Source organism: Amphibalanus amphitrite, unplaced genomic scaffold (genome assembly GCF_019059575.1).
Source record: "Amphibalanus amphitrite isolate SeventyFive unplaced genomic scaffold, NRLGWU_Aamphi_draft 000521F_arrow, whole genome shotgun sequence".
NCBI lineage: Eukaryota > Metazoa > Arthropoda > Thecostraca > Balanomorpha > Balanidae > Amphibalanus > Amphibalanus amphitrite.
The window spans coordinates 208,836-230,332 of record NW_024882015.1 but is presented as its reverse complement, the minus strand read 5'-3'; the positions used below and the strand labels follow the sequence as shown (position 1 = coordinate 230,332).

The following is a 21,497-nucleotide window of genomic DNA, read 5'->3' as shown; positions in this document are numbered from 1 at the left end:
GTGAATATAAGACGCTGCAAATATAGGACACCTGTCACTGACGTCGGGTTACCTTGGGCCGTCTTTTTACATTAGATCACAATTCCGGTATTTAACCCTGGCCGGAACGATTGGTTTTCTATATTGACCGGGGAGGGTTGGTACAACTCCCTCGCCGTTTCGCCTCTAATTGAGCTAGAGCCTCGCGGAAAAAACAAGCTCGTGTGCCGTTATAAGACGCAACAATTAGGTACTACCCGATTTTAAGGTCTTAGGTCAGCCAGTGACCTCTTAGGTCAGGTAAGTGCCACAAGGCACGGGCTCGGATTTAGGTTAATTACTTTGCCAAAAAATAGTCGCACTGCCGCGATTTTGACATCATCGTGTTTGTCTAGCTCAGGCGCGTTGAATGCTATACTTGGTGTTCGGGTGAAGTCAACTTAAGGTGTTAACCTCGGGTCAAGGTCAGGTCGGAGCCCCTCAGGTCACGAAAATGGTTGAAGGAGGTCATATCGCATATCATTCGATTCGGCAGGTCTTCCTGAGTCCAATGGTGGCTTTCCCGACTCTCTAGCTCCATCTGATCAGGAGTTATTGACGAAAAACTTATATGGCCTTAGTGACGTCATAAATGACGTCACGCAAAGTCAACAATGCTAAAGTGAAGCACTGGACCTTGCAAGGAGTGCATGAAACCATTCCCGGTCCCCGAATAGCAGCTCCCAATTTCCCTTGTTGACTTAAAGTGGTGCTAGATCCTGTATTATGCTCAATTATGACGTCATAACTTAACAGATTCACGTCATATATTTAGTGCTTGACATCCAAATGATGGCTTACATATGACAGAGAATGTATGCAAAGTTTTATGAAGTTTGCTTCACTAGTTGTGGAATAACAAGCAAAAAACTTTTGCGGAAAGGCCGCTGGCCTCTCGCTGGAGCGTTTCCGACCAGTGTGCGGCGGCGCCGGGCCACTCAGCTGCTGGCCAGCTGAGTGGCCAGGGACAGCCAGAGCAGCAGTGCCGGCTGCCAGCAGAGCAGGGCCGGCTCGGAGACGACCACCAGCAGCGGGCAGCTGTCCGCGGCGGCGGCAGCTGTCGGCAGCTGCAGCAGCGCCCGTACCGCCCGCTCGCCGCCGCCGCCGGGAGCCGGCGCGTCGGCCGCCTGGGGCGCGGCCAGCACGGGCCGGCCGTCCAGCTGACAGCGCACCGGGCGGCGCCGGCCCAGCACCAGCCGGTCTGACACAGCCGCACGTCCAGGTCGCACAGGTCCGTCTCTAGTGGCAGGTCCAGCTGCGAGCCGGCCGGCTCAGCGCCGGCGGTCCCCCGGTCGTCGGCGCAGTGCAGCCAGTCGGCGTGGCACACCTGCTCTGTGAGCGGGTGCTGGGAGCCGGCCCACAGGGCCAGCGCCAGCAGCGCCTTCCAGTAGACCGAGGCTGAGGAGAGCGAGGCGACCTGGTGCTCCTGGGCGGGCTGGCCGTCGGCCGCGGTCGAGACCAGCACCGCCTGGTCAGCCGTCACCTGCGATAGGGCGCACGGGGAAAAGGGATACAGTCAGGAGCCGCGGCTGTAGTTATTCATTTCCAATCGACAATAGGGCATTGGGGCAGTGTTCCCGCCACTTCTAATGAGTAGTAATGTCGAGCCTACCACAGTGTACTTCACAACTAGAAAACGCACTCAACAATAATCACACAACAAAGGCACACTCTCAGGGCCATTCTAACAAAACACCCGCGGTTATAATTAGCATTACTCGGTATAATGACTGACCGTGCATCGTGTGTGGACGTGGCAGTTGTAGAGCAGCGCAGCGGTCGGCCGGCGCCGCTCAAGCTGGGAGACACACCGGCACAGCCGGGACGGGTACATGGGCTGCTGCTCGTTCCACTGGATCGTCTGACAGCGCAGCTGGAGACGCACCTCACCGGCCTGAGGACGGGGGAAGACTGGGTGATACAACCGGGACAGACAAATAACACAGCTGCTGTAGACGTATATACCTCCCCGGCCTGGTGACCGCGGGCGGGTAATACGACCTCATAGAACAGCGATCAGCCGGATCATCGGAGCAAAAAAAAAAGCACGCATCTCAGGAGCCCATCTCCTTGCAAGTCTGCGATCATATCTCAACGCCCAACTGCAGCAGCTCTTCAAACAATGCAGCTGATGCTGTCCTTTCGAACATCCCCGCTATGCATGGACCCACGCCGCCCAGCTCCCCGTTGGCGGCCACCACTGTCAGCCGCCGCCCCTTCCTCCGCTGCGCGGAGACCCACCTTTTCCAAGTCTCCATGGCCAGCCAACACGGTGACTCGCGGCTCCAGCACCGTCAGCTACAGGTCGCGAGCCGGGGTGTTGGCCTCCAGCGCCACCGCCTCTCCGTGCGGCACTGGGCCCGGGCGGGCCTCTCCGTCCGCTGCGGGAGAGGGCAGAGGGTAGAAAAGAAGGTCAGGGCGGGCCTCCCCGCCTGCAGCAGAACAGGGGGAAGGAGCGGTCAGGTGGGTCTCCCCGTCCGCTGCAGGAGAGGGCAGAGGGGCGTTAGTGGTAGTGGGCAGATGAAACGGAATGTTTATTTCAAAGATATACACTTTTTCACTAGTACGGCAACTATACTTCTCAGAGGTGAAAATCGCTGCTGGGACGCACTGCCGAAAAAGAAGGAACTTGCAAGTCACAAGCAGCGATGGGGACGACTCATGAAGAACAGTGCATCATGTTAAACAACTTCAAGCTAACTCTGAGCGCTACTCAGTACTCAGTTCACTACTCACCCTGCTGGGCCGGCTGTAGGGCGGGTAGGTCACGCTGTGCGCCGCTGTCATCAGGTGACTGAGCCGGCGTACCGATCCAGGACCAGGAGCCCAAGCAGGCCCTTGTCCAGTTTCTGCAGCAGCAGCGTGTGCCGTCACCGGCAGAGCTGTCGCTGCCAGACGACTGCCGTCAGCGCCCGGCGCACGCGCTATAAACACTGCGCCGCGGCGAGCGAGCACGGCGCGCTGCATCAGCTGGTAGCTGCTGAGCGCCGCCAACCCCAGCACAGCAGCTGGCGGAGCGCCGCGCTACACGACGACCTGTCGGGGCGCGCGGGCGGGTCAGAGGGCGGGGGAGGGGGGGCCAACAGGGTCAATCACATCACCTCTCTCTGCAATGGGCGCGCGCGTGCGCGCCGGCGATGGGCGCGCGCCGGCCGCCGCTGCCGATGGACGCGCGCCCGCCGCCGGTGCCCGATGGGCACGCGCTGGCCGCCGGTGCCGATGTGCGCGCGCCCGCCGCCGGTGCCGATGGGATGGGCACGCACCGACCGCCGGTGCCGATGGGCGCGCGCCCGCCGCCGGTGCCGATGGGATGGGCGCACGCTCGCCGCCGGTGCCGATGGGATGGTCGCGCGCCTGCCGCCGGTGCCGATGGGCGCGCGCCGGCGCCGGTGCCGATGGGATGGGCGCGCACCGGCCGCCGGTGCCGATGGGCGCGCGCCCGCCGCCGGTGCTGATGGGATGGGCGCGCTGGCCGCCGGTGCCGATGGACGCGCGCCCGCCGACGGTGCCCGATGTGCGCGCGCCCGCCGCCGGTGCCGATGGGATGGGCGCGCGCTCGCCGCCGGTGCCGATGGGATGGTCGCGCGCCGGCCGCCGGTGCCGATGGGCGCGCGCCCGCCGCCGGTGCTGATGGGATGGGCGCGCTGGCCGCCGGTGCCGATGGACGCGCGCCCGCCGACGGTGCCCGATGGGCGCGCGCTGGCCGCCGGTGCCGATGGGATGGGCGCGCGCTCGCCGCCGGTGCCGATGGGATGGTCGCGCGCCGGCCGCCGGTGCCGATGGGATGGGCGCGCACCGGCCGCCGGTGCCGATGGGCGCGCGCCCGCCGCCGGTGCCGATGGGATGGTCGCGCGCCGGCCGCCGGTGCCGATGGGCGCGCGCCGGCCGCCTATCAAGTTTACCTGTCCAGATGTACAGAAAGAATGTTTAGTCTGTCAAATACATGTACAGCTGGTATACCTACCCTGTAGCTGCAACTGTTTTGACCATGTGGCCCAGCAAAGTTATCTGGCCTAGGTAATGATTGTGATTCAGGGATGAATCCCTGGGAAGAAAATATAGATGATGGTGCTTCAGGAGACTGGAGATTGTCGTGAAGAAGCATTCCTTAATTAGTGGTAGTCACCATCCAAGCCATATGACCAAAACACACCACATCAATATTATCCCAAAATTATATTTAAAAACTTTATGGTTGGTTACACACAAGTTTTTTAGGTGACCACACTCAAACACGAGACTACTAGGGTGCCAACGTCACTTGTCAGGCTCAATGCACCAGCTGCTGTTCATACAATTTGCAAGACTCAACATCAGCTATCAGGTTCTACATCACATCAAGTGTTCAATGTAACAATGTTCGTGCCACTTTTACAAGTTGTGCTAAAAACCAGTTCAATTACAAAGGAAATGCCAAACCCACCTTCCACGACTGCTATTGACGGTACGGCATGTGGTGACGTTCTAGCCCTTTCTCCAAGCAGAAGATCTTGAGGGTTGAAGTGGCAGCTACACACAAGTGCTTCGTCAACCTGCTTGTCCGCCAAGCCATCTTCTAGGACAGCCACCCAACCAAGTCTCCTAAAAACAGCATGACTTTGTGATCAAAGGTCTGGGAAAATTGCAAGGCTTGCCATTCCAGTACAAGTAACAGATAACAAGTAACCACAGATAGTACATTGAGTACTTAAGTTATATGTGTAGATGAACTCCGAGTTGTAGGTTGTAGGTTGTAAGCTGAAGCATGTAGGTTGTAGGTTCGTGGGAGGCTGTATTTTAGTATGTTATTAGGTAATAGGTAATATTAGGACTTAGGTCAAGTTCGCTTGTTTTTTTTCCTCGGACCACTCAGACTTCATCCACACAATTTACTCGTACGCCTTACTGTTTGATGTATGAGTAACACTTCAAACATTTGTGTGTTCAAACACTTCAAACACTTCAAACATTTGATCATTACATTTGTGCATGTTTGACATAAAAACATACATTAATACAATTTCGTAAAATATGCAACTGTTTTTCACTAAGTGCCTGCCCCGCAATCTCCAGCATTTCAAATTGGACTTACTTGACACGGTTTTTCGGAACATGGAAGAAGTTGAGATCGGGACAAATGACAATCAGCCTTTGTTTTTCCACAACCCTTCAAACTACACCGCCGATTTCGCACTTGGCGGGATGGCGCCATTCCGTCCAACTCATACAGCCTCAGAAATTACAACAACACACTCAACTAACGCACGGTATATAGAGAACTAACGGAATAACTAAACTAACGGAATATCCGTCAAACAAATCTTATTTACGACGACACGAGCCAATGCTAACAACGCTTGCCAGTTGCGGAGTGGAGACGTCAGAGAGAAAAAAGTCTTTAGATTTCTCCAATTTCCCCACGTAACGTTGAACGGCCATTGCGGCCTTATCTGGTATGCGACGGCCTTATCTGGCATACAAAATATCTCTAGAAGTCTCTAGCTAGTGTTAAGCCTATGGACTTATAGGGAAATGTATCCGAGTACTTGGTACTGCCTCCTCCAGGTACTGGCTGGCAGACGGATCAACTTTGGAGGTCCACCATTTGGAAATTAGGCAATTTTGAGACGAATGACTTCGGATCGGGGCCTCAGCCACCTTCATCTACACGTTTCACTGAGTAACTCCGAAATTTCGGAAAAAACCCTGATAATACCTTTAACCTTAAATACGTCATTATTTATCTGGGTTATATAATTGAGGGATGCCCCTTAGTCCAATGACTAGGTATATAGTGGAGCTATAAAAACGATCCCATTGTTAAGTAAGTTTGAACGTTACGCTTTTGACTTTAGATTTGACCCAACCTGTCATAGGTTGGGGGCTTTTTCACCTGTTTCAACCAAAGGTGCAAGGTCATCCAATTGATACCCTTCACAGACAATGACGTCATAACACGTCCGACCCACTTGTAAGACAGCCATCCCTCGGCACTGGAAACACACAGATTCTCTGCCTCTGCCAGAAGCGCGTCTGGGCTGACAGCGATGCAGGGTCTGGCTGTGGTGCATCACTCGCCCAGTCTACTCAGGAACAGCAACAGACACCCTGTCGGCCTGACAGCCTGTTCGACTCAACGTCAACATGCAGCCTGTCTGGACTGTTCCATGGAGGTGGATAATTTAATCCGACGACCTGTGTTTTGGAGAGAACTTGATGGACAGTCGGTGCTACAGTGAATACACGTACAAATTTTAAACAGGCCTGCTGAAACTCGAAACTTTGACTCGAAATTTAGTGAGACGGACGTGATTTGCTTGCGTTAGTGACAAGCCGCATCACCAATTTGCCCGTGGATATCGCTATCGCCTCGCTACGTCAGTGCCGCAAAGTGGCGGGGTTGGCAGCACTCCAGAGCTGCCAGATGACGTGCGAAGGCTGGTCTGCTGGCCCACTGACGATCTCTGAAGGACCGTGGGTGGTCGCTGCAGACTGGAGAGACCATCGGCGTTGCTGTTCGGGCCGCGGGCGGCAGGTGACTGACCGAGGTTTGGCTTGGCCTCCTCGCACGTGTGTCTCTTAGCACGCCCACAGACCACCAACTGCACCTCTTCCGCCCGTCTGTATTTCCGTCCGTACGCCAGCGCTCACACGAGCATTGCACAGCCGCGCGGCTGCCGGCTCCATTCATTGTTTACGTTCCGGCCGGTCCGTATTTACGCGTCTGTCTCGTCGTCGTTGTTGCTTTGATTACTAACAGACGGCCAGGTGCGATGACGAGGTGCCAATGGAACACGACTTCCTGGCGAGCGGCCACCCCTCCCCCCTCCCCCCGGCACTCGGTGGCCGATCGGACTGACCTAGTTGTGACCTCAGGGTGCGCGGTATGCGCCTCACGGAAACCTGATATCGGAGCGGGCACGGTGACTGCCCTCAGTGAGTGGCGGGCGGCCAGCGAACCACGTCAATGCTGACGCACATCTACTCGCAGCTGAGACTGGTAGACAAAAACTTAACACCTCAGCCTCCTGACACCCCACCAAACCACTTACTCTCCCCAGAGACCCCCAGCGAATGACAGGTCGCCGCCGTGGCCCGGGTGTGTCCCCGGTAGCGGCGCATTCCTCTCGAGGTGATCGGTCACCCCCGTACCGTCCGTCGGGTCGGTCGCGGCGGTCCCGATACGCTGTCTGTCAGTGTGAAAAGACGCCGCCGTCAGTTTCAAAAGACGTGGTGCCAGAGGAGAATAGAAGCAGCGCTATGGGTAAATATGAACCACGGGTCAATGGCGGCGAATGCGTCTATGGAGGTGACGCTCAGACTTTACCGTACCCGTGATGAGTGAGTGTCTCGAAGGCATTAAATGGTATTGTACCAGGGTTTTGTTTTGAAAATTGTTTTGCGAATTCGGCATACCATTGCGCTCTACGTAAATGATACGCATTCTTGATTCATACCAGTTCCGTGCTTTCTGTGCTTTTAAGTGACTGTCGATGCATTTATTTATGTTATAGTTACAGTTAGGTTATCTGTGAATCATATGTACATAATATGTTGGCCATGAATTACGAAACAAGCCAATTCTAAACCGTTGCATGAAATCTGAAGATAGTTTTGCTGTAAAGTATTGTCTAAAACTCGCCGGTCTTGATGCGGTCGACTCTTTTATGAAGTGTTCATTGTGTGCTCATATTGCATTGTATATGACGAAGGTCGCAGAATAGCCCTGCACCAGTGGAGCGACCTTATTCGGTAAATACATACATACATACATACATACTCTGGTAACGAGATGTCTGTGAGACGCTAATAAAATGGGCGTCATGCACAGCTCGACGTCGGGACAGTGACATGATAAAAATGACGATAACAAACGGTACTATGGAGTTGGTATACATTTTCTTTGCTTAGCTTCAAATTGCATTATTTGTTTGTTTGGACTGCTAATGCTGACAGAGCATCATAACGTATGACAACTGCAGACAGAAACTCAGGATCTTTCCAAATTTATTATCTTAACCCGCGAGTTGCTGGGGGGGGGCGTTAAACGCCCCCACTTTTTTCGCCGGGCCATAGCACAAAAACGGCGCGCCGCAGGCGCGCCAAATTTTGGGTACCTGTAGGGAATTGATTGAAGCTTATTGTGACAAAGTTTCAAAAAAATCGGTCGGAAAATTTTTGAGTTATCGAGGTTTCAGTGACGTCATGATTTCTGAGTTTTCGACCAAAAACGGCATATGTTCAAAAAATCATATAAAATCACAGAATAGACATACAGACATGCCGTAAACGCCGTTAGACTGCCAATACCATGTACAATCAAATGGCTGTCTTAGATTATTGATTATCCTTCCGCATTTTCCAAAATCTTGAACTGAATCTTGGCAATTTCTCGTGACTTCTTCACGACCCTGATACATGCATTTCTTAAATAGAACTTTTTTAGCCAAATACGTACACATATGATAAAATGAATGTCACCATCGTGTTCTACGCCCCAAATTACCCATAAAACCTGTGTCACAGGCTACGAATATCAGTTTTGATTCTCGGGGATATGTGCCTGCCCGGTTGACCTGACCTTGACCCTGACCTATGCTTGACTGACCCCTACATGGAGCTGACACTCTTGTAGGCCTTATATGATGGATTGTGCACCGTTTGGACAGAGTTTATGACGAGAGGCGCCCATTGCGAAGTCCTGAAGTCCATGCTACTGAAAGCCCGATTTCAGGTGTTTGACCTGACCTCGACCCGACCTGTGACCTCAAAATTCAACTTTGAAGTACTCATCTGAAGCGTCTCGTCGCGTTCTTTCGTTTGCCGCCTCGTGCGTTTCGCTGCGCCTATTGGTTCTCGAGTTATCGGCTGGGGGCGTTTAACGCCCCCCCCCCAGCAAACGGTGGGTGGCGAAATACCCCAGCAACTGCCGGGTTAAGCTATTAGCGTTGAGCGGCTTATGTTTTTAACAAAAAAGCAGATTAAATTGTTTAAACTTACAACAGAAATTACAGGCGATATTATCTGTTAAAACCTGACACCGCCATCACCAATTCGGTTTATCGAGCTCGCCCCCTTCTGCACACATTCTCCCCCTCTTTGGATCCCATTTCTGGAGCTCCCAGCTCCTCACGAGTCGTAGTGGCACCTTGTCAGATTAGCTACGAGCTCTCTGTGACGGGACACCCCCTGTGACTATTTCGGCGCACTGTTGACGGGCTGTCAGCGGGTGTGTCAGGCCGTCATATCCCTTGGATGAGCCGCTGAGCGCCCCAGAGCTGTCTTCTCAGATTGGGAGGACTTCCGGCTCCGTCAGGTGGCTACCATGAGCTCTGAGAGACAAGGGAAAAGCAGCGGCCCCAAACGCTCCCTTGAGATCAGCTCGAAGTGTCATAGTTCAGCGTCAGGCGATGTGTCTCGGCGAGCGGACGCTCCCGGCACAGCGCGACACCCACAAAGCCATTAGTGTTTCTAAGATGTCTTGGCTCGTCGCGGCGGCGTTTTCTTTTTACGTCATGGGACGACAAAAGACTGTCGTGTTATGTAAATGGTAGCTTGTTTTGCGTTAGCACAGCTGTTGGACCCGCGTATTTAGGTAAGTGACTGGCACAGTTGGATAAAGTGCAACCTGTTCTAGCCATGCGCATCATGTTTGTTACCGACTGGAGTTGCCGACGGGGTTTGTTAACCACCGACCAGTCACCTGATCTGTGAGTTTACTTTGCAAAGTCGATTGCTATTTGCTCGAGTGCTCATTGTTGAATCATTCTCGTTATCCGATCAACAATGTAATTAAATAAACAGCAAGTAACCATTATTCGCCAGTCGTTTTGCTGATATTGCATGGATAAAGGACTAAGGAGTAATATTTTAATTTGAAAAAGGGAACGTTTTCATTCATTCCTCGCCATTGGACGCAAAAGAGCCAAAGTCATTGCTCTCATAATTCTGCAGTAAACAAGCATCTAAATATCGTGCATCTTTTAACGACTGTCATAGACGATCCTATCGTGGCCATTAGCAGGCCTATATCAAAACACTGTACCGTTACCCTGGCATCTTCCGTACAGCAAAAACTACACTGAAAAGAGATCGTCCCATAGCAGTCACCCCACCGCTGAGCCCGCGTCATAAGTCAGTCTCATGAGCGGTTCGAACGCGCCACCTGTCAGGCCAGGCGGCTCATTGCGCTCATTCAGAGCTACGGAGGGCGCTCGACCTCGTCATTCAGCGGGGCTGGGGATGTTTTTATGCCGGTCATCGCTGGGTAGAGTGTCGAATCGGCCGCGTGTTTGACGCCTGCAGTTTGTCTTTGATGTCGTGTGGAGGAGACCGAATGGGCCATTTGCATGACTGAGAGACGCGGTCAAATTTCGACTAATGATGAGGCAAACATGGTTTCAAGTCTTACCTTCCTACCTTCATCAGCAATTACCTATTACGATTGAGCGTTGCACTATCCACGTTCTTATCAGTAAATGTGAATGCACGTGTGCACACACTGTCCATGTTGGCCGTTGACGAGAAGGAAAATGTCCACAACCGTTCGATCATAACGGTCTGGTCCCCGCCTGCCTGACCGATTTTCTGACCAGAATGCATTTATCAACGGCAGACAAATGCGGTCGCAGTGAAGGTGCAGTGACGGCGGTAAAATTTTACACCGATTGAGGCTGGCTTTGTTGCTATTTTCCTTGTATTTGAAGCCCGTTCGGCTGCTCTTCTGCAGTGGGTGGGCTCGAAAGGTAACGGGATTATTCGACAGGTACTTGCACAGAGTCTTATTCAGCCCATACAATCCATAGTTGATGAATTTCTTTCCTTTGGTAACCGTTATTGTCCGCTACTTTGCAAAGTCCGTTGAATTGAAGTGACCTTTTATTTGACCACATTCAGTTTTTGAGTTCACTGCAATAGTTTCCGAACGTCTTAACAATGGCACGCCAAGCCTTCGGATTTCCGTCTTCTCCTATCAACCCGATCTTTCCCTCTGTGAGCGGTGCGTCACATCGTCACGAGCACAAGAGTCACCATCTTCGCGTGCCTGGGCGTGACGATTACAATTGCCTACATAACCAGTACCGTCCACCACCGTTGCATGCTTTACTCGGCCACTCACAAACACGACAATTTTCCTCGCCACTCGCCGGCTTCTGGCCAGGAAAATCAGCTCCATGACGTCAAAATCGCTCTATATCGTCCAGTTCGACTCTCTCGGTTTGCCCAGCCCTGGCTGCGGTCGGCGGCTGTGTAAAAGGTGTGTGCGGTGCCACCGGGTGGCGGCTGTGCACAGTCACGACAGGTGGTCTGGGACGATGTGCACTGTGCAGCTGTAACGGTATACTACCAATAGACGGGTTTCTGAATTCTGAGTCACCGGGAAACGTCGGGGAAAGGCGGCGTTCGGAGCGTCGCTCGGCGTTTTGGATGACAGTCGGTTTGGTTGTAATGATGCAGGATGATTTGTGGTCGTAGTGAGCTATACGCGCAGCTAACAAGGATAAACAGACACACAGGTGGATGTTTACGCTTCACAAAAACAAAAATGCATTGCACAAAAATGCCTGATGAAGTACACTGAATTGATGTACCGGCACGATTAGAAAGGGTGGCAATAAATTACAAGTTTCCCTGTTCTGTTGGACAATGCCGTGGAACATGAGTCTGTCGTGTTAGCTCGTTGGACTGGCAATAAGGATACAATGAACTTTAGTCGTGTCTTTGATCAGGATCGACTTCATTAAAAGTTTTCCTGCAAGCTTACCATTAACCAAATCGTGACATATTCGATGTTTGTTTTCTGTATTTCACTGCAATAAGTCACTTCTGCACTTTGCCATGTCATTACCGCAAGATCTTACTCAAGTCAGATTTACGCTCTATTTTGAGCTCCTTCCCAGTTTTGTGAATGACTCGTAAACCAGTTTTATGTATCGTTTCATCGCAACAATCGACAGTTCCAATCCCAGTAATCTCTGCCGAGCTGTTTCCGGTTTTAGACCGGATGCACGTCTTTTAACCAGCTCACTACTGTCAGGGTCTCAGACCTGCAGCGCCGTCACCCCAACTGCACAACCTGCATCCCCGGGACGGTCGGGCAGACAGCCAATGGCGCATCAGTGGGGCACTGCTCGACATTCGACGGTCGACAGCCGTCACCCCTCACAGGTGACACGTAGAGGGACACGTGGAGGAACCTCTCAGAGGTGACACGGCTCGAGACACGTGGTGGGACCTCTCACAGGTGACACGGCCCGAGGCACGTGGCGGGCCATGCAGCTGTTTCACAACAGGAGCAGGGCTGGTAAAAAAGCAAATTGCGTCCCCGACCAAAAAATGAGAGCGAAAAATGACCCCGACCTTTTTACGTTTCATGTATGCAGGCTGCATGCAACTACGATGCGCGTTTCCTTAGGTTTCATTTCTATATTATTTTTTTACGAGCAGTCATATGTACTAAATTGCTTATCAGACTCGCGCTTCGAAATTTCCAGTTTGTTAATTAAATGTCACGGCATCACTCGGTCAGCGGGTAGCGTAACAGACGAAGAACCCGGAAAGGGTAGGGGGCGCTACGATCGTCGAACAGATGCAATAGGTGTCGCTATTGTATCGGTAGCTCACAACGACGACGGCTAGAAACTATCGACCCCGCATGAATTTACCATGTCCAACCGGTCAGACCCCGGTTCCGAATCTAGTCGTTTGTCTAGTCGTATAGCTGGCTACAACTGGTCGTCAATCAACCCCGCTTGAAATAGCACAGCCGACAGCGGGGTCGGTGTCTAAGCGTCTGTTAGTAGGCATGTGTTTGATCATCTAGTTTGATCTAGTTTTCGTTAGCAACTGTCGACGGTAGTTTTGCTGTTAACGGAAGTGAGTTGTGGCTACTAATTGTTCATAACCATGTTGTAGGTTTGTATTAGGTATAGGGGCTTTTTTGTCCTTGTTAAAGGGGATATACGTTGTGGATTCAATGATATCTTTTACTTGCGTTTAGTTTCTGCTTTATTTGAAAGTTATTTATTACTGTAAAAGTTTACTAAATGTGGTAATTTTGACCCCGGGTACTTGAACTTTTACTGGTAATGTGTCCCCGACGACGTCAATAGGACATAACACTTTACCAGCCCTGAACAGGAGGCCCGTTTGCAATGTAGCCAGGTGTTAGGTGCAAAGACTTTTGGTTGACTAAAATTCCAAGGACTAAGGTCCTATGCTGGAGCATTAGGAAAACATGCGGAGTTTGAAGAATCAGGGAAAGTGTGGGACAACACAGTTGTGAATTGGAAACATACAAACAGCGCAATACAGGGCAGGCGGCGTGGTCTCTATAAAATCAAAGATTTCAACTAGCGACAAAAATACATCATTAATGAACGCTCTATCCGGTTCAACGCTCGTGAATGACTCATTTAGTGCTTGATCAGAGGAAAACACGTCAAATGATTGAGATTTCAGGGGCGTGAAATATGAGCGATAAAACTGTTAGTTCCGCCACCTTTGCAACGCTGCACACCTGCCTGCGTGGTTATTAATGTCAGATGGTGTGACAGCTTAAATTTGGCAGCACGCCTCCAGAGCCAAGCTGCCGATACGTTATTTCCTTTGATGAAGTCGTTTTGATATCTTCACCTCACCAATCTTTTTCTTTGAAAACATTATAGCGCGGTTTTAATTTGACTCCTGTCCTGATGTGGTTTTTGACGTTTTATTTGTATATTTCGCTGGAATATTTGATATGTCTTGTCGTTTGGACGACGAGGCGAACTGCGGTAAAATGAGTGAGTGCTGTTGCCGCGCTTGCTAAGCACAGTCTTGTGCCTCTACATCAGCCCGATAACCACCACCAGACTGCTGTTGTGTCTGCTGTAGTCGCTGTCTGAGCGCCACAGTCAGCTGACGGCTGTCGGTTGGACTCAGCTCTGTGCCAGCTCGGCGACCCGCGGCGGGCCCCGCCGCTGCCGACACCGACCGACCCTGCTGGCGAGACCGGTGGATTCCTCCGACCGTGTCAGATACTGCCCAGCTAGCTCTCATTGGTCTTTCAGACCGTTGGCCTCCCATTGCACGCATTAGAATCACAACCAACCAACCAACCAACATTAATATTCCATCAGTGCCAAGGGCTCTCTGCAGTTCGATCAACCATTCCTGACGCCGATCCGCCGCCCACCACCCCATGTCAGTCCCTCAGCCTCCTCTGATTCTCAAACCACTTACAGCCCTCTAAGGTTAGTGGAGCAGGCCTCCCAGCATCTCGGCGGCAGCACAGGCCCACCCCAAATGGTGCACGTCACGTACGCACCATGAAGGCCACGTCTGTGGACGCAAATTGAACCTGACGTCATCCCGGCCACCAGAGCCGAGTTATTCACTTCGCAGACCTTACCCTGTCACCGCCTGCGCCGGACGTCTGGTCTGAGCCGCCCCCGCCCCCGCCCCCGCCGGCGTCGGAGGCCCACCGCCCACGCCGCTCACGATTCGAGCGGACGGTGCTCGATTCTCCGCAGCGATCGGTTCGGTCCGGGCCGCGTGCCCCGCGGTGGAAAGGTGCCGTGCCAATTCGAGTCGCCGCCGCCGCCGCTGTCGCCAACACGACCGTCGCTTTTTGTGACCGACTGCAAAAACGTGAGACGCATGATCGGTGCGACGGTGCGTAGCGGATGTGGGTACGTGGCGGCCGCCTGTTTCGACGACGCGTGTCCTCGTGCTGGAGGAGTGTGGGTCGGAACGGTGCTCCCGTGTCGGAAAAGATCCCAGTCCGGCTCCGATGTCGAAAACCCTACGTCAGAGCTCAGAAGGCTTGCAGAGTAGGGACCGACTCGCTGTCGAACCAGAATCCGTTACCGCCGACACGCGAATGACAATGCGAATGCATAATGCATACCTATCTCCGTACCGCGAACTGAGAAAATCGGCGATGACCGCTATCCACTATCCGATGCATTCAGGTCCAACATCAGAGCGGGGCGTATCGCGCTCCCGAGAGTCGCTGACATCGGCGATTGGGGGCGACAGAGTGGTGTAGGCAAAGGGGCTGGCGCGTGGGGTACCGGTGTTGCCCCAGTTCCGATCACAGGTGGGACCAGCTGCTCTGCTTCTTACCGAGAACCGAGAGCCAAGTATTTGCGGTGAGATACTCCCCCATGAGTGTTGTACCCACGAATTGCATCCTGGGATGATCTCACATTCGAATAATTGTAAGTTATAACCAACAAGGATGGAAGTCATGGAGCGACTTGCTACAAATGGATGATGTGTAGGCATGTGAAAATGATGTGAATGAATGCAAGGAATGATGAGTGATGGACCTCACACCTCCGCCACATCAGGCTCTGTATACCATCCATCACCGTCTCTTTCCTCACACCGGAAATGCCACCCTTCCGCCGGATATGAACCGGAAGTGGCGGCGACAGTTAAAAAACGCCCGGTCCAGTCGCACTCACAGCCACAGACGGCCGCCTTTGAGGCTGCAAAATCCAGCTGGCGAGTGGTTTTACGCAGAATCTGACCACAAAAACCATCAGTTGACGGCCTCGGTCACACTCATGTGACTTGACCAGAGTGCGTGGGTGACCGAGGGCCCGAGGGGCCTGCTGATCACCAGAGGGGAGTGAAGGTGGCGTGAAGTCAGCCGGTGGAAATTCAGTGAAGTTTCTGCGATAGTATACCCCGTAACACCCGAGAACATTATGCCACGTAATTTGTCTAGTTTTAGGCTCGGCTGAGGAAGTTACAGCCGATATGGCAAATCACGCTGCTGAACAGAGATACGGTGGCATGACGCTGTTTTGTTTGTTGATGTGGAGCTCCGGCTGCTGTCTGAGTATGTGACAGCCAATATCTGATGCTGACTGTCCAGATCTAAAATCACACTCGAACTCTGATCAGTCACGTTCCCATTGAGTCTCGGCCAGTCATCCAGCGAACTGTAGTCATTCAGAGTCATCCAGCGTACGGCAGCCTCTCCGAGCTGACGAGCAGGAGAGAAGTGTCCCGGAACGGAGGTTATTCTGACCTCGCGGCTAGGCTCGGGAGGAAGCAAGATCAAGCGCTGGGTAAGCAGAGGTCAGACAGAGGTCAGCTAGAAGTAAGGAGAGGTCAGTCTAGATCAGACGGAAGCCAGAAAGACGGAGGCTATCAGAGGTCTTCAGACAGAGGTCAGATAAAGGTCAATTAGAGGTCAGATGGACTCGGGTCTGTCTGCCTGTTCTTGTGACACTAACATAGAGACGACCCTTCCGCCCCCCCCCAAACACTCACACAACACACCGCGCGGGTGCTCCCGGCCGGTGCTGAGATTAACGTTCTTCTCGTGAGGTGACTGAGAAGTAAACGAGCGCCTGTCGGTAAAGTACGACCCGTCTCCCGCAGAGTGACCGTCGTGAGGTCATGACATCGGGAGGACGGCGACGACTTTATGGCTGTGGAGCGTGACACTAAGGTTATTTGGATCTAGAAAGAAAAACGGAGCTCATGTCAAACCTCTGGCCATCTGTCTGTCTGTCTGTCTGTCTGTCTGTCTGTCGGTCTGTCTGTCTGTCTGTCTGTCTGTCTCTCCGGGTTTTTCTCTCTCCAATCACTCTTCTAAGCCTCCGTCTGCACAAATAATGAACATTTTATTTTAACCCTTTCATCATTTCCTGACCGTCTGCGTTTCATTCCGGGTAGCATTGCTTAACTAAGCATGCCATCAGGGCTCCATGACGCCCAGCCCATAACTCGTCCGTCAGTCTATAGTGGAGCCGTTTGGGACCGCGATGCTGGCTCATTATTATAAACACCGACGGCTATAACGCCCCTCTGCTGAGGGTCCAGACAAGACTGCACGCGGTCCTCAGAACGAGAGGCTCTCAGACGTGTTTGCGACGTACAAGGTCGAGCGAGAGACTCGCAGCTTGTTATTTTGTTTCCAGCGAGGAGGCGTTTTTCAGCCTCATCAGACAGGGTGATGTGCGCGAAAGTGACGTATCACCAAACAATTAAGCGGCGATGAAAACGTGGATGTCAGAATGAGTGACGCTGTCTCGTTTTTCGCACTGTAAGACTTCTGTGTATAAACATATCAGCATTATACTCGTATCTGCGACATTTGCTGGGTGTGTGTATACCAAGAATGCTGTTCGTTAAATTGACACTGTCTTTGGCGTATTGGCATTGCTATTTTCCTCATTTTACTTCAAACTGTTCTAACGAATGAAATATACACAAAGTGAATACGTAGCTGCGTTAAATTACCTGTGAACTAATTCCATTTTCCCGTGAGCAAATGGCATTCTTGACATCAGCACTGGCGGGATTGTTTCACATCTAGCTCAGCGCGTGCTGCGAACTTCCTTCCTCGCTTTATTCGCTCTTTTCCTGATGACCTGACCACCATACGTAACTCTGGACAATTCAGCGCGACCTCCATGTATTTCCCGCTGGATGACAGCGCCGCAGGGCCTCTAACTACTCAGTATTCTCCGTACTGTCCGACCGACCTAACCTGTCCCACGGAGACGGACCACACCCGTTTGGCGCGGCAGTGACCTTGACCCACCACGCTCAGTGATTGTGACCGGGTCAGACGGCGGCGCGGGACTAGGCTGACTGGATCGTGACCGGATGGTTAGCTCGCTTTCTTGTCAGCTCTGCACTGTGACGTGTGGATGTAGGCTGACAGGTCACGTATACTGGGGTGTGTGCGGCCCTGCATGTCGTTCCAAACGTGGGACAATACGCGGGCCATGGTCGGCCTGTACATGTAGGTAGTTGTTGTGGTTCAGACGAGGTGACTCGAAGCCCCGAACCCCTGTGGTGAAGCGAGACAATAGTGCATCGTCTAACTATCTATTCAAACAAGATCTATTCAAATCTATACAGATGAACCAGAAGGAGCATACAGTTGTTCATTGTTATAAAGATGGACTGGTCCTAACAAGGCTTTTTCATCGTGAGCACCGATGACCATAACTGATCTTCTGATATAGTCGCTCGGCTTTGCCCATGGCCAAGCTGTCTCAGACAGCATTAATCGTAAGTCCTCGGCGTAGGGTCTCATCAGCAGTTCATATGAGTCGGTGTTTTATATTGACGTCACGGGGGTCCGAATGATATAGAATGTCTCAACCATTCCACACCATAGTCTGAAAAATATCCCATAGCCCGGCTGGCACAACTCTGATTAAACTAGTGACTGTCCTGCCGCCCGGCCGGGGTCATGGTTAATGTTGAACCAATGTTTGGATAATGTGCAGCTTCTGTGCCAGAGGCGGGCCTGTTTAGGTGATAACGATCAGGCCTGATATCGACAGGGACACGTCTCCCGGCCATCCGGGGTCATTTTTTATCAATAACTTCATTATAGACAACGGAATCATTTTACGATACTTCAGTAGGCGAAGAAATTTATCTTGCACATTATTTTCAAATAAGTTATTAAAACTCTTATACGAGTAAATACATTATTACTAAATACTATGTTACCTTTTCTACAGATTTCCGTCCTACCGTGTCTGGCCTCTTGCCCTTTATACCTCCCTCTTACCCCATTTCCCGTCGTCCCCATTTTCTTTTATCCTATCGCGTCAGAATCAGCACCCCCAATGCCTCTGTTCCCGTACCGCTCTCTCCGACCCCCGTCTCGCGCATGGCTTCCTGGCCCGACCGGCTCCGTCGAAAGGCAAAACAAACACACACCTACACACAAACAGACGGGCTTCTCGGGCCATCAGCGACGCCCGGCCGACCGGCGAGCCTCCCCGTGCCACCCGTGCCACCCGTGCCGCCCCGTGCCGCCCCGTGCCGCCGCTATTTACAGCCCGGGAGGGGTGTCGGCCGGCCAGCCTCGCCTTCTCTCCTGTCTGTGGGTCGGTAGTTCCTTTTTCCTTACCTGCCGTTGTTTGATTTGTGGCGGGTGGGTGGACTATACTGGACGGCTAGGTACGTACCAGCAGTGGTCAGTCCTGTTATATTTGTTACGGGGTCGGTGTGGTGAGGGCATTGGAAGGTGGTTGGAGCCTGTAGGAGAGACCTAGAGACTCACTGGCTTTGGTGCTAATTGGCATGGCGCTATTTGACACGAACCAGCACTCAGACTCTGACTGACGATCCATGGGCGAGAGAAGCGTGCTAACGGTCCCTCCCGAGTCACTGCTGCCACTGTGCTGACTGACATCGAGATGACTCATTGAGTTGGGGGGCGAAGATTGAGGTGTATGTGGATGGGAGGGGACTTAGAATAACTGTTGACTAGCGTCTGTACAGGTTAATACCATCAGTAGCAGTTTGATCGATAACATTTTAAATAAACCTCTTGTATCTGTTTATCAGTTTTTGTGACAGTAGGTAACCCTACTATAGATGATTGATGCGTTGCAGATCATGCCTCAAAACTCAAATAATAACTAGGTCCTGACCATCAACTCGATTGTCTTGAAGTGAACTATGACGGCTTTAAAAGAAATGGCTGATCCGGGGCATTTTTCTGCTTGACTCACAGCCGACCTATGTAACACCCACATATATAGGCTGGTGACGGTAAATCCGTTCCACAAAATTCGTCATTCTAATGGACGTCCAGTCACCCCACCGCCCTTCTGACTTACCCATGCGCGAGGGTGAAAGTGCAGAGGGCCGCGATATCATCTCTCCCACACTGCACGCGAGCTCACAAAACAGAGGCGTGTTTTCTGATAGGGTGCGAGCGGCCGCTGGTTCTGATCGTGCTGCGGGCGAGTTCGGTAATAGGTAGCTCCGTTCTCCCCACTGTCCACTGTGTAAGATAGTCGTGACTGGCCGGTGAAGAAGAGGATAAACCATAAAACCCGAGCTTCGTCTGCCAGGTGTATACAGACACAAGTACCCGCAGATTTGACTAAGTGATGGCACTACGTCATCCGGAATGGCGTCACTGACGGTGATGTTATGGATGAGCCATGGTGACGAGAGGTCATGTTCTATGCTGAAGTCACTGAACTGACGATGAGGTGTTATTTCGCATCCCGCGCAAAGGACATCCAATTCAACTCGCGGGAACATATTTGCGGGTGTTTGTGGAAAATGCAAAGCGCGATCGTTTCGTAGCTTCAAATCAATAACGTTTGACACCGGTGACTGAGCGGGTCACGCGTGTCAGTGACAGCCGGTTCAGGTCGGTGACCTGTCTCGGCCCGGGTCACTGATCATGGGCTCAGAACAGATGAGCCGAGTCCGTCCGCAGGGGGACAGGGACAGACGAGCCCACTGACAGGACCGAGACAGCGGCACGGGGCGGACAGACACTCACGAGACAGCACCTGACGTATGAGGGTACGACAGCCACGCCAGACGCAGATCTGGTTCCCGCTTAAAGGTTAATCTTTATCGGTGAGAGATGGACGGTGAGATTTAGCGAGCAGCTCTATGTAGGCGGAAACCAAGCCTGCCAGAGTGAGCTGTTGTATATTCCGGTTTTTGCATTCCTCAAACAGTTCATCTGTTGTCGGTTGCGGTTGTAAATGGTGGGACATCCAGCTGGAGTACGGGGTGTGGTGAGGCGCTCAGTGGGCGCTGGTCCAGAGCCAGATGAGATTAACTGGAATACCTGCGGTATCTCGCTGTATAACTCCCATTTATACACCTGGCGGGATTTGCGCCGCAACGTTGAGAAACTTCCTGTTCTGTGAGTAAACGACTTGACGTAACGGATCATGATCGTATCTATCTCTCTCCAAACCGCAAAGACCCTCTCAGCAAAACAATATTGAAGATAGCCTCTCGCACTACGCCCTGATAGTTCGCAAATCACCCCTTTCCGGGCTCTTCATGATTGGAGTTGGAAGCATTACGACACGCCCTGGGTATAAGCCCGGAGTCCGACCGCTCCCCAGCAGATGATGCCAGCAGACCGAACTGTCATTGTTGACAGTTAGTCTCTGACAGTCTGAACCGCGCTCCTTCGAGCACCGCGGGCTACCTGCGGCGCACAACTGTTGCCGAAATATGGGGCACCCCACTGTGGTGACATCCGTCAAGAGTAGTCCAGTGCTGTCCCAGTGACAGTAAACACTACACGGGGAATATACCTACCCAGGGACGGGACGGCATGGAATGGGACTTATGTCTGCGACGGTTCAGTGAAGATATTCATTATATTCATGGGTATGTGCTACAGACGCGTGATGGCTAGTTCAGTCAACGGCAAGGGACACATACCAGCTGGATGGCTCTCGTCCCAAATCGCTGTGCCAGGGTAGCAGGCGAGAGCTATGTGTTTGCGGACCATGGGTGTGTGTGTGTGTGAGGGGTGAGGGAGGGGGCGATGATCCACGTTACCAGCTGACCCATCGGCGGTACGCTGGGCAAAGCTCCGATCACGGAGCTTTGCCCAGCGACGCTCTGTGCCCCTCCGCTGCTGAAAGGATCCGGCTGTATCCAAGCATGGCCAATATGAGATGCTTCGAGTTTAAATGGATGTTTTCGTTGCCAAGCAGCTGTTGCTATAGTGCACGTGCGGCTCGAGTCTCGTGCGC

At 52.4% G+C, this 21,497-nt stretch overlaps 1 protein-coding gene and 1 long non-coding RNA gene across 8 annotated transcripts in view; one reads left to right on the top strand and one right to left on the bottom strand.

Annotated features, from left to right (window-relative positions):
• Positions 1–21,497, top strand: part of LOC122393190 (protein amalgam-like) — a 51,993-nt gene that overhangs the window by 13,174 nt on the left and 17,322 nt on the right. The window lies entirely within an intron of this gene.
• On the bottom strand, positions 2,422–5,254 carry LOC122393192. Its single transcript, XR_006258655.1, has 3 exons — positions 5,090–5,254; positions 4,442–4,599; positions 2,422–3,054 (listed from the first exon to the last, which is right to left on the bottom strand). It is a non-coding gene; the product is annotated as an uncharacterized LOC122393192 (long non-coding RNA).